Here is a 15879-nt window from a genome sequence, read left to right on the forward strand (position 1 = left end):
CTTCTGCAAACAAACTGCCTCCTGCAACAGCCTAATACTTCAAAGTTTGACCCCTCAGTCGAGAGGACCCGCTGGCATTTTTCTGTACCCCAGTTACTATGTTTTCGTGCATAGTTGAGTGGCGGAGACTTGTTTCCACATCGGAGGTATGGCTGTTTGGCTGCAATTCTTCCATGAAGGCCGCCTCTGGCCAGACTTCTGCGGACAGTAAATGGGTATACCTGGGTCCAACTGGATTCCACCAGTTCCGTGGGCTGATGGCAGTGCTGGACTTTTTCCGATGTCGAAGGAAAGTAAACATATGATGTGTTTTTCATCTGCTGCAATAGGTTTCCTCGGCCGAACACTGCGTCTCCGATCCTCAATGTTGCCCGTTTTCTTTTCGCTCCTTTAAAAGAGCTTGACCGGCGCACCTTAAAACCCCAGTCTGCTTTGAAATCTTTGCCAGGGAGTGACTTTGCTGATGCAGTCAAACTACCTTGTGACTTTGTTTCTGTGCTCAGTCTTGCCATGGTGTAAGGCTTGGGACTGGAAACTATCTTCTACAACCTCACCTTAGTGGCAGACTTTAGCTGTGCTTCACCCAGTTTTAAGCCTCCTACGCAGCTGTTTCTGTGTCCGTTAATGACTGTGTTTCAGCCTACATATATGTTAAGGATCATTTGCCCCTGCTTTGGTATAATTTGGTTAATCACACGCCTGACTCTAATCCTACAAAATCCCTGACTTTGTGCAAGAGTAAAAATTGATGCCGGTTTGAAGCCAAAAGGTAGTCACGCCAAACATTGATTTGATGTAGATTTTTCTTCTGTTCTCTGACTTTGAGAATTGATGAAAAAAAACAAAACAAAAAACAAAACCAAAAAAACGATAAAATGTAAAAGCATTCTTACTTTGCAGTATTTCTTCACACCTGCCTGAAACTTTTGCTCAGAGCTGCCTTTAGGCATCGTCGCAGAGGTTGAAGGGTGCAGGGAATTCAAAATGTTTTTGGCAGATGTAACTGTTCACACTGATGAATTTTAGCTGCGCGCTTAGTTGTTTGCCTTGAGTTCTTACTGTGTTTTTTTTACAAGCGTTCAGCCATTTCATACTGACACAAGTGAGAGTTAACATCCTGACTCGTGAGTAGGTCAGCGAGTGAGTTAGAGCAGACAGGCTTGTGAACAGTGTAGCGTCGGCGCCCTTTGATATGCAATAGGCTACGGGCTTTGTTTAGTGGAGGGACGCTACGCTGTGGCTGGGTGCTTAAGGGCCCTCCCCGTATGCAAAATTATGTGCTGCTGCAGTGTACGCTGGGAATGTTTGGTTTTTCAGATTCCTTTTCATAGAATCCAGACATTTGGGGGACATTTTATCTATTAGGGGCAGATTAACGACTCTTAACTGTTTTAGGGGGATATGGCTGGCTTGTGGTGTAACGCTGAGGAAGGCTAGTTTGTCCCACGTCCAGGAAGCTTCCATAACTTGGTGGAGGCGTGCCCCGACCGGGGAGCACTAGCTGGTCAATTCCAACTCATACTTACCTGGCAGGGGAGATACCATGATCATGAAGGTGGTTCTCCCAGGGCGAGGCTCGGCCATTGCACTCCGGCTGTGCTGACCCCTGCGATTTCCTCAAATGCAGGAAACTCGACTGCATAATTTGTGGTAGTGGGGGACTGCGTTCGCGCTTTCCCCTGATCATCTTGGTTAAAAACAGCTTTCAAAAAAACACCTATTTTTGTGCTTGTCAACATCTCGGCTGTTTCCCAGTGTTTTTATAGACAGCCTTCTCCCGTTTACACAAGCGCGCTACGTAGCTTGCCCGCGCGCCACAGTTTTTACACAATTGCTTTGCCTATGTACAGATTTCCCTGGCTACTCGTATGTGCTACAGGCCCCTATGCCATTCCACTCTGTAAACAGCAATGCTTAAAAGCTGATCGCTGCCAAACATGGTCCTCTTTTGGACTTGCCTGTTCATCCCCCTGCATTTAGCATATAGGGTCTCTTTCTCTACCTTTGACACTCTTGCCTCCACAACTACTTTTCACCTCCCGCCTGCCTCTCCAGATCATTCCCAATCATGGCCTTGGACTCACAAACCGAAGAAACTCATCACACAAGTTTTACTCTTTAGGGGGGAACATAGAAAATAGGACAGGTTCCTCCAACCATTTCTACCCTGCTGGACTTCAGGAATGTACGGGTGTTGGAGAGATGGCACTCGGCGTCCTTTTTTGTGTTTTTTGCTTTTTTTTTTATTTATTTTGTTTATTTTTATTCCCCTCCCTCCGAATACACTACTGTGCAAACGTTTTAGGCAGGTGTGAAAAAATGCTGTCGATTAAGAATGCTTTCAGAAATAGAAGTGTTAATAGTTTTTTATCAATTAACAAAATGGAAAGTCAATGAACAGAAGAGAAATCCAAATCAAATCGGTATTTGGTGTCGCCACCCTTTTGCCTTCAATACGGCATAATTGTTTCTAGGTACGCTTGTGCACACAGTTTTCGAAGGAACTCGGCAGACAGGTTGTTCCAAACATCTTGGAGAACCAACCCCAGATCTTCTGTGGATGTAGGCTGCCTCACATCCTTCCCTCTTTTCTTTTCCTCTAATCCCAGACAGACTCGATGATGATGAAATCGGGGGCTCTGTGGGGGCTAAACCATTACTCCCAGGACTCTTTGTTGTTCTTTACGCTGAAGATCGTTCTTAATGACTTTGGCTGTATGTTTGAGGTCATTGTCCTGCTGCAGAGTAAATTTGGGGCAAATCACACGCTTCCCTGATGGTATGGCACGATGGATAAATATCTGCCCGTATACCTTCGCATCGTCGACACCATTGATCCTCACCAAATCTCCCACTCCATTTGCTGAAATGCAAGCAACCCCAGACTTGTAGGGAACCTCCGCAATGCTTCACGGTTGCCCGCAGACACTCATTTTTGTACCGCTCTCCAGCCCTTCTGCAAACAAACTGCCTCCTGCAACAGCCTAATACTTCAAAGTTTGACCCCTCAGTCGAGAGGACCCGCTGGCATTTTTCTGCACCCCGGTTACTATGTTTTCGTGCATAGTTGAGTGGCGGAGACTTGTTTCCACATCGGAGGTATGGCTGTTTGGCTGCAATTCTTCCATGAAGGCCGCCTCTGGCCAGACTTCTGCGGACAGTAAATGGGTATACCTGGGTCCAACTGGATTCCACCAGTTCCGTGTGCTGATGGCAGTGCTGGACTTTTTCCGATGTCGAAGGAAAGTAAACATATGATGTGTTTTTCATCTGCTGCAATAGGTTTCCTCGGCCGAACACTGCGTCTCCGATCCTCAACGTTGCCCGTTTTCTTTTCGCTCCTTTAAAAGAGCTTGACCGGCGCACCTTAAAACCCCAGTCTGCTTTGAAATCTTTGCCAGGGAGTGACTTTGCTGATGCAGTCAAACTACCTTGTGACTTTGTTTCTGTGCTCAGTCTTGCCATGGTGTAAGGCTTGGGACTGGAAACTATCTTCTACAACCTCACCTTAGTGGCAGACTTTAGCTGTGCTTCACCCAGTTTTAAGCCTCCTACGCAGCTGTTTCTGTGTCCGTTAATGACTGTGTTTCAGCCTACATATATGTTAAGGATCATTTGCCCCTGCTTTGGTATAATTTGGTTAATCACACGCCTGACTCTAATCCTACAAAATCCCTGACTTTGTGCAAGAGTAAAAATCGATGCCGGTTTGAAGCCAAAAGGTAGTCACGCCAAACATTGATTTGATGTAGATTTTTCTTCTGTTCTCTGACTTTGAGAATTGATGAAAAAAAACAAAACAAAAAACAAAACCAAAAAACGATAAAATGTAAAAGCATTCTTACTTTGCAGTATTTCTTCACACCTGCCTGAAACTTTTGCTCAGAGCTGCCTTTAGGCATCGTCGCAGAGGTTGAAGGGTGCAGGGAATTCAAAATGTTTTTGGCAGATGTAACTGTTCACACTGATGAATTTTAGCTGCGCGCTTAGTTGTTTGCCTTGAGTTCTTACTGTGTTTTTTTTACAAGCGTTCAGCCATTTCATACTGACACAAGTGAGAGTTAACATCCTGACTCGTGAGTAGGTCAGCGAGTGAGTTAGAGCAGACAGGCTTGTGAACAGTGTAGCGTCGGCGCCCTTTGATATGCAATAGGCTACGGGCTTTGTTTAGTGGAGGGACGCTACGCTGTGGCTGGGTGCTTAAGGGCCCTCCCCGTATGCAAAATTATGTGCTGCTGCAGTGTACGCTGGGAATGTTTGGTTTTTCAGATTCCTTTTCATAGAATCCAGACATTTGGGGGACATTTTATCTATTAGGGGCAGATTAACGACTCTTAACTGTTTTAGGGGGATATGGCTGGCTTGTGGTCTAACGCTGAGGAAGGCTAGTTTGTCCCACGTCCAGGAAGCTTCCATAACTTGGTGGAGGCGTGCCCCGACCGGGGAGCACTAGCTGGTCAATTCCAACTCATACTTACCTGGCAGGGGAGATACCATGATCATGAAGGTGGTTCTCCCAGGGCGAGGCTCGGCCATTGCACTCCGGCTGTGCTGACCCCTGCGATTTCCTCAAATGCAGGAAACTCGACTGCATAATTTGTGGTAGTGGGGGACTGCGTTCGCGCTTTCCCCTGATCATCTTGGTTAAAAACAGCTTTCAAAAAAACACCTATTTTTGTGCTTGTCAACATCTCGGCTGTTTCCCAGTGTTTTTATAGACAGCCTTCTCCCGTTTACACAAGCGCGCTACGTAGCTTGCCCGCGCGCCACAGTTTTTACACAATTGCTTTGCCTATGTACAGATTTCCCTGGCTACTCGTATGTGCTACAGGCCCCTACGCCATTCCACTCTGTAAACAGCAATGCTTAAAAGCTGATCGCTGCCAAACATGGTCCTCTTTTGGACTTGCCTGTTCATCCCCCTGCATTTAGCATATAGGGTCTCTTTCTCTACCTTTGACACTCTTGCCTCCACAACTACTTTTCACCTCCCGCCTGCCTCTCCAGATCATTCCCAATCATGGCCTTGGACTCACAAACCGAAGAAACTCATCACACAAGTTTTACTCTTTAGGGGGGGAACATAGAAAATAGGACAGGTTCCTCCAACCATTTCTACCCTGCTGGACTTCAGGAATGTACGGGTGTTGGAGAGATGGCACTCGGCGTCCTTTTTTGTGTTTTTTGCTTTTTTTAAAATTTATTTTGTTTATTTATTTTTATTCCCCTCCCTCCGAATACACTACTGTGCAAACGTTTTAGGCAGGTGTGAAAAAATGCTGTCGATTAAGAATGCTTTCAGAAATAGAAGTGTTAATAGTTTTTTATCAATTAACAAAATGGAAAGTCAATGAACAGAAGAGAAATCCAAATCAAATCGGTATTTGGTGTCGCCACCCTTTTGCCTTCAATACGGCATAATTGTTTCTAGGTACGCTTGTGCACACAGTTTTCAAAGGAACTCGGCAGACAGGTTGTTCCAAACATCTTGGAGAACCAACCCCAGATCTTCTGTGGATGTAGGCTGCCTCACATCCTTCCCTCTTTTCTTTTCCTCTAATCCCAGACAGACTCGATGATGATGAAATCGGGGGCTCTGTGGGGGCTAAACCATTACTCCCAGGACTCTTTGTTGTTCTTTACGCTGAAGATCGTTCTTAATGACTTTGGCTGTATGTTTGAGGTCATTGTCCTGCTGCAGAGTAAATTTGGGGCCAATCACACGCTTCCCTGATGGTATGGCACGATGGATAAATATCTGCCCGTATACCTTCGCATCGTCGACACCATTGATCCTCACCAAATCTCCCACTCCATTTGCTGAAATGCAAGCAACCCCAGACTTGTAGGGAACCTCCGCAATGCTTCACGGTTGCTCGCAGACACTCATTTTTGTACCGCTCTCCAGCCCTTCTGCAAACAAACTGCCTCCTGCAACAGCCTAATACTTCAAAGTTTGACCCCTCAGTCGAGAGGACCCGCTGGCATTTTTCTGCACCCCAGTTACTATGTTTTCGTGCATAGTTGAGTGGCGGAGACTTGTTTCCACATCGGAGGTATGGCTGTTTGGCTGCAATTCTTCCATGAAGGCCGCCTCTGGCCAGACTTCTGCGGACAGTAAATGGGTATACCTGGGTCCAACTGGATTCCACCAGTTCCGTGTGCTGATGGCAGTGCTGGACTTTTTCCGATGTCGAAGGAAAGTAAACATATGATGTGTTTTTCATCTGCTGCAATAGGTTTCCTCGGCCGAACACTGCGTCTCCGATCCTCAACGTTGCCCGTTTTCTTTTCGCTCCTTTAAAAGAGCTTGACCGGCGCACCTTAAAACCCCAGTCTGCTTTGAAATCTTTGCCAGGGAGTGACTTTGCTGATGCAGTCAAACTACCTTGTGACTTTGTTTCTGTGCTCAGTCTTGCCATGGTGTAAGGCTTGGGACTGGAAACTATCTTCTACAACCTCACCTTAGTGGCAGACTTTAGCTGTGCTTCACCCAGTTTTAAGCCTCCTACGCAGCTGTTTCTGTGTCCGTTAATGACTGTGTTTCAGCCTACATATATGTTAAGGATCATTTGCCCCTGCTTTGGTATAATTTGGTTAATCACACGCCTGACTCTAATCCTACAAAATCCCTGACTTTGTGCAAGAGTAAAAATCGATGCCGGTTTGAAGCCAAAAGGTAGTCACGCCAAACATTGATTTGATGTAGATTTTTCTTCTGTTCTCTGACTTTGAGAATTGATGAAAAAAAACAAAACAAAAAACAAAACCAAAAAAACGATAAAATGTAAAAGCATTCTTACTTTGCAGTATTTCTTCACACCTGCCTGAAACTTTTGCTCAGAGCTGCCTTTAGGCATCGTCGCAGAGGTTGAAGGGTGCAGGGAATTCAAAATGTTTTTGGCAGATGTAACTGTTCACACTGATGAATTTTAGCTGCGCGCTTAGTTGTTTGCCTTGAGTTCTTACTGTGTTTTTTTTACAAGCGTTCAGCCATTTCATACTGACACAAGTGAGAGTTAACATCCTGACTCGTGAGTAGGTCAGCGAGTGAGTTAGAGCAGACAGGCTTGTGAACAGTGTAGCGTCGGCGCCCTTTGATATGCAATAGGCTACAGGCTTTGTTTAGTGGAGGGATGCTACGCTGTGGCTGGGTGCTTAAGGGCCCTCCCCGTATGCAAAATTATGTGCTGCTGCAGTGTACGCTGGGAATGTTTGGTTTTTCAGATTCCTTTTCATAGAATCCAGACATTTGGGGGACATTTTATCTATTAGGGGCAGATTAACGACTCTTAACTGTTTTAGGGGGATATGGCTGGCTTGTGGTGTAACGCTGAGGAAGGCTAGTTTGTCCCACGTCCAGGAAGCTTCCATAACTTGGTGGAGGCGTGCCCCGACCGGGGAGCACTAGCTGGTCAATTCCAACTCATACTTACCTGGCAGGGGAGATACCATGATCATGAAGGTGGTTCTCCCAGGGCGAGGCTCGGCCATTGCACTCCGGCTGTGCTGACCCCTGCGATTTCCTCAAATGCAGGAAACTCGACTGCATAATTTGTGGTAGTGGGGGACTGCGTTCGCGCTTTCCCCTGATCATCTTGGTTAAAAACAGCTTTCAAAAAAACACCTATTTTTGTGCTTGTCAACATCTCGGCTGTTTCCCAGTGTTTTTATAGACAGCCTTCTCCCGTTTACACAAGCGCGCTACGTAGCTTGCCCGCGCGCCACAGTTTTTACACAATTGCTTTGCCTATGTACAGATTTCCCTGGCTACTCGTATGTGCTACAGGCCCCTACGCCATTCCACTCTGTAAACAGCAATGCTTAAAAGCTGATCGCTGCCAAACATGGTCCTCTTTTGCACTTGCCTGTTTATCCCCCTGCATTTAGCATATAGGGTCTCTTTCTCTACCTTTGACACTCTTGCCTCCACAACTACTTTTCACCTCCCGCCTGCCTCTCCAGATCATTCTCAATCATGGCCTTGGACTCACAAACCGAAGAAACTCATCACACAAGTTTTACTCTTTAGGGGGGAACATAGAAAATAGGACAGGTTCCTCCAACCATTTCTACCCTGCTGGACTTCAGGAATGTACGGGTGTTGGAGAGATGGCACTCGGCGTCCTTTTTTGTGTTTTTTGCTTTTTTTTTTTATTTATTTTGTTTATTTATTTTTATTCCCCTCCCTCCGAATACACTACTGTGCAAACGTTTTAGGCAGGTGTGAAAAAATGCTGTCGATTAAGAATGCTTTCAGAAATAGAAGTGTTAATAGTTTTTTATCAATTAACAAAATGGAAAGTCAATGAACAGAAGAGAAATCCAAATCAAATCGGTATTTGGTGTCGCCACCCTTTTGCCTTCAATACGGCATAATTGTTTCTAGGTACGCTTGTGCACACAGTTTTCGAAGGAACTCGGCAGACAGGTTGTTCCAAACATCTTGGAGAACCAACCCCAGATCTTCTGTGGATGTAGGCTGCCTCACATCCTTCCCTCTTTTCTTTTCCTCTAATCCCAGACAGACTCGATGATGATGAAATCGGGGGCTCTGTGGGGGCTAAACCATTACTCCCAGGACTCTTTGTTGTTCTTTATGCTGAAGATCGTTCTTAATGACATTGGCTGTATGTTTGAGGTCATTGTCCTGCTGCAGAGTAAATTTGGGGCCAATCACACGCTTCCCTGATGGTATGGCACGATGGATAAATATCTGCCCGTATACCTTCGCATCGTCGACACCATTGATCCTCACCAAATCTCCCACTCCATTTGCTGAAATGCAAGCAACCCCAGACTTGTAGGGAACCTCCGCAATGCTTCACGGTTGCCCGCAGACACTCATTTTTGTCCTGATCTCCAGCCCTTCTGCAAACAAACTGCCTCCTGCAACAGCCTAATACTTCAAAGTTTGACCCCTCAGTCGAGAGGACCCGCTGGCATTTTTCTGTACCCCAGTTACTATGTTTTCGTGCATAGTTGAGTGGCGGAGACTTGTTTCCACATCGGAGGTATGGCTGTTTGGCTGCAATTCTTCCATGAAGGCCGCCTCTGGCCAGACTTCTGCGGACAGTAAATGGGTATACCTGGGTCCAACTGGATTCCACCAGTTCCGTGTGCTGATGGCAGTGCTGGACTTTTTCCGATGTCGAAGGAAAGTAAACATATGATGTGTTTTTCATCTGCTGCAATAGGTTTCCTCGGCCGAACACTGCGTCTCCGATCCTCAACGTTGCCCGTTTTCTTTTCGCTCCTTTAAAAGAGCTTGACCGGCGCACCTTAAAACCCCAGTCTGCTTTGAAATCTTTGCCAGGGAGTGACTTTGCTGATGCAGTCAAACTACCTTGTGACTTTGTTTCTGTGCTCAGTCTTGCCATGGTGTAAGGCTTGGGACTGGAAACTATCTTCTACAACCTCACCTTAGTGGCAGACTTTAGCTGTGCTTCACCCAGTTTTAAGCCTCCTACGCAGCTGTTTCTGTGTCCGTTAATGACTGTGTTTCAGCCTACATATATGTTAAGGATCATTTGCCCCTGCTTTGGTATAATTTGGTTAATCACACGCCTGACTCTAATCCTACAAAATCCCTGACTTTGTGCAAGAGTAAAAATCGATGCCGGTTTGAAGCCAAAAGGTAGTCACGCCAAACATTGATTTGATGTAGATTTTTCTTCTGTTCTCTGACTTTGAGAATTGATGAAAAAAAACAAAACAAAAAACAAAACCAAAAAACGATAAAATGTAAAAGCATTCTTACTTTGCAGTATTTCTTCACACCTGCCTGAAACTTTTGCTCAGAGCTGCCTTTAGGCATCGTCGCAGAGGTTGAAGGGTGCAGGGAATTCAAAATGTTTTTGGCAGATGTAACTGTTCACACTGATGAATTTTAGCTGCGCGCTTAGTTGTTTGCCTTGAGTTCTTACTGTGTTTTTTTTACAAGCGTTCAGCCATTTCATACTGACACAAGTGAGAGTTAACATCCTGACTCGTGAGTAGGTCAGCGAGTGAGTTAGAGCAGACAGGCTTGTGAACAGTGTAGCGTCGGCGCCCTTTGATATGCAATAGGCTACGGGCTTTGTTTAGTGGAGGGACGCTACGCTGTGGCTGGGTGCTTAAGGGCCCTCCCCGTATGCAAAATGATGTGCTGCTGCAGTGTACGCTGGGAATGTTTGGTTTTTCAGATTCCTTTTCATAGAATCCAGACATTTGGGGGACATTTTATCTATTAGGGGCAGATTAACGACTCTTAACTGTTTTAGGGGGATATGGCTGGCTTGTGGTGTAACGCTGAGGAAGGCTAGTTTGTCCCACGTCCAGGAAGCTTCCATAACTTGGTGGAGGCGTGCCCCGACCGGGGAGCACTAGCTGGTCAATTCCAACTCATACTTACCTGGCAGGGGAGATACCATGATCATGAAGGTGGTTCTCCCAGGGCGAGGCTCGGCCATTGCACTCCGGCTGTGCTGACCCCTGCGATTTCCTCAAATGCAGGAAACTCGACTGCATAATTTGTGGTAGTGGGGGACTGCGTTCGCGCTTTCCCCTGATCATCTTGGTTAAAAACAGCTTTCAAAAGAACACCTATTTTTGTGCTTGTCAACATCTCGGCTGTTTCCCAGTGTTTTTATAGACAGCCTTCTCCCGTTTACACAAGCGCGCTACGTAGCTTGCCCGCGCGCCACAGTTTTTACACAATTGCTTTGCCTATGTACAGATTTCCCTGGCTACTCGTATGTGCTACAGGCCCCTACGCCATTCCACTCTGTAAACAGCAATGCTTAAAAGCTGATCGCTGCCAAACATGGTCCTCTTTTGGACTTGCCTGTTCATCCCCCTGCATTTAGCATATAGGGTCTCTTTCTCTACCTTTGACACTCTTGCCTCCACAACTACTTTTCACCTCCCGCCTGCTTCTCCAGATCATTCCCAATCATGGCCTTGGACTCACAAACCGAAGAAACTCATCACACAAGTTTTACTCTTTAGGGGGGAACATAGAAAATAGGACAGGTTCCTCCAACCATTTCTACCCTGCTGGACTTCAGGAATGTACGGGTGTTGGAGAGATGGCACTCGGCGTCCTTTTTTGTGTTTTTTGCTTTTTTTTTTATTTATTTTGTTTATTTTTATTCCCCTCCCTCCGAATACACTACTGTGCAAACGTTTTAGGCAGGTGTGAAAAAATGCTGTCGATTAAGAATGCTTTCAGAAATAGAAGTGTTAATAGTTTTTTATCAATTAACAAAATGGAAAGTCAATGAACAGAAGAGAAATCCAAATCAAATCGGTATTTGGTGTCGCCACCCTTTTGCCTTCAATACGGCATAATTGTTTCTAGGTACGCTTGTGCACACAGTTTTCAAAGGAACTCGGCAGACAGGTTGTTCCAAACATCTTGGAGAACCAACCCCAGATCTTCTGTGGATGTAGGCTGCCTCACATCCTTCCCTCTTTTCTTTTCCTCTAATCCCAGACAGACTCGATGATGATGAAATCGGGGGCTCTGTGGGGGCTAAACCATTACTCCCAGGACTCTTTGTTGTTCTTTACGCTGAAGATCGTTCTTAATGACTTTGGCTGTATGTTTGAGGTCATTGTCCTGCTGCAGAGTAAATTTGGGGCCAATCACACGCTTCCCTGATGGTATGGCACAATGGATAAATATCTGCCCGTATACCTTCGCATCGTCGACACCATTGATCCTCACCAAATCTCCCACTCCATTTGCTGAAATGCAAGCAACCCCAGACTTGTAGGGAACCTCCGCAATGCTTCACGGTTGCTCGCAGACACTCATTTTTGTACCGCTCTCCAGCCCTTCTGCAAACAAACTGCCTCCTGCAACAGCCTAATACTTCAAAGTTTGACCCCTCAGTCGAGAGGACCCGCTGGCATTTTTCTGCACCCCAGTTACTATGTTTTCGTGCATAGTTGAGTGGCGGAGACTTGTTTCCACATCGGAGGTATGGCTGTTTGGCTGCAATTCTTCCATGAAGGCCGCCTCTGGCCAGACTTCTGCGGACAGTAAATGGGTATACCTGGGTCCAACTGGATTCCACCAGTTCCGTGTGCTGATGGCAGTGCTGGACTTTTTCCGATGTCGAAGGAAAGTAAACATATGATGTGTTTTTCATCTGCTGCAATAGGTTTCCTCGGCCGAACACTGCGTCTCCGATCCTCAACGTTGCCCGTTTTCTTTTCGCTCCTTTAAAAGAGCTTGACCGGCGCACCTTAAAACCCCAGTCTGCTTTGAAATCTTTGCCAGGGAGTGACTTTGCTGATGCAGTCAAACTACCTTGTGACTTTGTTTCTGTGCTCAGTCTTGCCATGGTGTAAGGCTTGGGACTGGAAACTATCTTCTACAACCTCACCTTAGTGGCAGACTTTAGCTGTGCTTCACCCAGTTTTAAGCCTCCTACGCAGCTGTTTCTGTGTCCGTTAATGACTGTGTTTCAGCCTACATATATGTTAAGGATCATTTGCCCCTGCTTTGGTATAATTTGGTTAATCACACACCTGACTCTAATCCTACAAAATCCCTGACTTTGTGCAAGAGTAAAAATCGATGCCGGTTTGAAGCCAAAAGGTAGTCACGCCAAACATTGATTTGATGTAGATTTTTCTTCTGTTCTCTGACTTTGAGAATTGATGAAAAAAAACAAAACAAAAAACAAAACCAAAAAAACGATAAAATGTAAAAGCATTCTTACTTTGCAGTATTTCTTCACACCTGCCTGAAACTTTTGCTCAGAGCTGCCTTTAGGCATCGTCGCAGAGGTTGAAGGGTGCAGGGAATTCAAAATGTTTTTGGCAGATGTAACTGTTCACACTGATGAATTTTAGCTGCGCGCTTAGTTGTTTGCCTTGAGTTCTTACTGTGTTTTTTTTACAAGCGTTCAGCCATTTCATACTGACACAAGTGAGAGTTAACATCCTGACTCGTGAGTAGGTCAGCGAGTGAGTTAGAGCAGACAGGCTTGTGAACAGTGTAGCGTCGGCGCCCTTTGATATGCAATAGGCTACAGGCTTTGTTTAGTGGAGGGATGCTACGCTGTGGCTGGGTGCTTAAGGGCCCTCCCCGTATGCAAAATTATGTGCTGCTGCAGTGTACGCTGGGAATGTTTGGTTTTTCAGATTCCTTTTCATAGAATCCAGACATTTGGGGGACATTTTATCTATTAGGGGCAGATTAACGACTCTTAACTGTTTTAGGGGGATATGGCTGGCTTGTGGTGTAACGCTGAGGAAGGCTAGTTTGTCCCACGTCCAGGAAGCTTCCATAACTTGGTGGAGGCGTGCCCCGACCGGGGAGCACTAGCTGGTCAATTCCAACTCATACTTACCTGGCAGGGGAGATACCATGATCATGAAGGTGGTTCTCCCAGGGCGAGGCTCGGCCATTGCACTCCGGCTGTGCTGACCCCTGCGATTTCCTCAAATGCAGGAAACTCGACTGCATAATTTGTGGTAGTGGGGGACTGCGTTCGCGCTTTCCCCTGATCATCTTGGTTAAAAACAGCTTTCAAAAAAACACCTATTTTTGTGCTTGTCAACATCTCGGCTGTTTCCCAGTGTTTTTATAGACAGCCTTCTCCCGTTTACACAAGCGCGCTACGTAGCTTGCCCGCGCGCCACAGTTTTTACACAATTGCTTTGCCTATGTACAGATTTCCCTGGCTACTCGTATGTGCTACAGGCCCCTACGCCATTCCACTCTGTAAACAGCAATGCTTAAAAGCTGATCGCTGCCAAACATGGTCCTCTTTTGCACTTGCCTGTTTATCCCCCTGCATTTAGCATATAGGGTCTCTTTCTCTACCTTTGACACTCTTGCCTCCACAACTACTTTTCACCTCCCGCCTGCCTCTCCAGATCATTCTCAATCATGGCCTTGGACTCACAAACCGAAGAAACTCATCACACAAGTTTTACTCTTTAGGGGGGAACATAGAAAATAGGACAGGTTCCTCCAACCATTTCTACCCTGCTGGACTTCAGGAATGTACGGGTGTTGGAGAGATGGCACTCGGCGTCCTTTTTTGTGTTTTTTGCTTTTTTTTTTTATTTATTTTGTTTATTTATTTTTATTCCCCTCCCTCCGAATACACTACTGTGCAAACGTTTTAGGCAGGTGTGAAAAAATGCTGTTGATTAAGAATGCTTTCAGAAATAGAAGTGTTAATAGTTTTTTATCAATTAACAAAATGGAAAGTCAATGAACAGAAGAGAAATCCAAATCAAATCGGTATTTGGTGTCGCCACCCTTTTGCCTTCAATACGGCATAATTGTTTCTAGGTACGCTTGTGCACACAGTTTTCGAAGGAACTCGGCAGACAGGTTGTTCCAAACATCTTGGAGAACCAACCCCAGATCTTCTGTGGATGTAGGCTGCCTCACATCCTTCCCTCTTTTCTTTTCCTCTAATCCCAGACAGACTCGATGATGATGAAATCGGGGGCTCTGTGGGGGCTAAACCATTACTCCCAGGACTCTTTGTTGTTCTTTATGCTGAAGATCGTTCTTAATGACATTGGCTGTATGTTTGAGGTCATTGTCCTGCTGCAGAGTAAATTTGGGGCCAATCACACGCTTCCCTGATGGTATGGCACGATGGATAAATATCTGCCCGTATACCTTCGCATCGTCGACACCATTGATCCTCACCAAATCTCCCACTCCATTTGCTGAAATGCAAGCAACCCCAGACTTGTAGGGAACCTCCGCAATGCTTCACGGTTGCCCGCAGACACTCATTTTTGTCCTGATCTCCAGCCCTTCTGCAAACAAACTGCCTCCTGCAACAGCCTAATACTTCAAAGTTTGACCCCTCAGTCGAGAGGACCCGCTGGCATTTTTCTGTACCCCAGTTACTATGTTTTCGTGCATAGTTGAGTGGCGGAGACTTGTTTCCACATCGGAGGTATGGCTGTTTGGCTGCAATTCTTCCATGAAGGCCGCCTCTGGCCAGACTTCTGCGGACAGTAAATGGGTATACCTGGGTCCAACTGGATTCCACCAGTTCCGTGTGCTGATGGCAGTGCTGGACTTTTTCCGATGTCGAAGGAAAGTAAACATATGATGTGTTTTTCATCTGCTGCAATAGGTTTCCTCGGCCGAACACTGCGTCTCCGATCCTCAACGTTGCCCGTTTTCTTTTCGCTCCTTTAAAAGAGCTTGACCGGCGCACCTTAAAACCCCAGTCTGCTTTGAAATCTTTGCCAGGGAGTGACTTTGCTGATGCAGTCAAACTACCTTGTGACTTTGTTTCTGTGCTCAGTCTTGCCATGGTGTAAGGCTTGGGACTGGAAACTATCTTCTACAACCTCACCTTAGTGGCAGACTTTAGCTGTGCTTCACCCAGTTTTAAGCCTCCTACGCAGCTGTTTCTGTGTCCGTTAATGACTGTGTTTCAGCCTACATATATGTTAAGGATCATTTGCCCCTGCTTTGGTATAATTTGTTTAATCACACGCCTGACTCTAATCCTACAAAATCCCTGACTTTGTGCAAGAGTAAAAATCGATGCCGGTTTGAAGCCAAAAGGTAGTCACGCCAAACATTGATTTGATGTAGATTTTTCTTCTGTTCTCTGACTTTGAGAATTGATGAAAAAAAACAAAACAAAAAACAAAACCAAAAAAACGATAAAATGTAAAAGCATTCTTACTTTGCAGTATTTCTTCACACCTGCCTGAAACTTTTGCTCAGAGCTGCCTTTAGGCATCGTCGCAGAGGTTGAAGGGTGCAGGGAATTCAAAATGTTTTTGGCAGATGTAACTGTTCACACTGATGAATTTTAGCTGCGCGCTTAGTTGTTTGCCTTGAGTTCTTACTGTGTTTTTTTTACAAGCGTTCAGCCATTTCATACTGACACA

The 15879-nt window shown here is 45.7% G+C and overlaps 1 protein-coding gene and 5 non-coding genes across 7 annotated transcripts in view; all 6 read left to right on the plus strand.

Moving 5' to 3' along the window:
- Window positions 1–15879, plus strand: part of SLC38A9 (solute carrier family 38 member 9) — a 252387-nt gene that overhangs the window by 72149 nt on the left and 164359 nt on the right. The gene's annotated exons all lie outside the window — the stretch shown is intronic.
- Window positions 1519–1682, plus strand: LOC143941351 (U1 spliceosomal RNA). Its single transcript, XR_013264053.1, has one exon. It is a non-coding gene; the product is annotated as a U1 spliceosomal RNA (small nuclear RNA).
- Window positions 4471–4634, plus strand: LOC143941364 (U1 spliceosomal RNA). Its single transcript, XR_013264064.1, has one exon. It is a non-coding gene; the product is annotated as a U1 spliceosomal RNA (small nuclear RNA).
- On the plus strand, window positions 7429–7592 carry LOC143941376 (U1 spliceosomal RNA). The gene has a single exon (XR_013264075.1). It is a non-coding gene; the product is annotated as a U1 spliceosomal RNA (small nuclear RNA).
- LOC143941387 (U1 spliceosomal RNA) lies at window positions 10386–10549 on the plus strand. Its single transcript, XR_013264086.1, has one exon. It is a non-coding gene; the product is annotated as a U1 spliceosomal RNA (small nuclear RNA).
- Window positions 13339–13502, plus strand: LOC143941399 (U1 spliceosomal RNA). The gene has a single exon (XR_013264097.1). It is a non-coding gene; the product is annotated as a U1 spliceosomal RNA (small nuclear RNA).

The sequence above is a fragment of the Lithobates pipiens genome, unplaced genomic scaffold (genome assembly GCF_037356315.1).
Source record: "Lithobates pipiens isolate NorthernLeopardFrog02 unplaced genomic scaffold, aLitPip1_a1.2 Scaffold_3, whole genome shotgun sequence".
Lineage (NCBI taxonomy): Eukaryota > Metazoa > Chordata > Amphibia > Anura > Ranidae > Lithobates > Lithobates pipiens.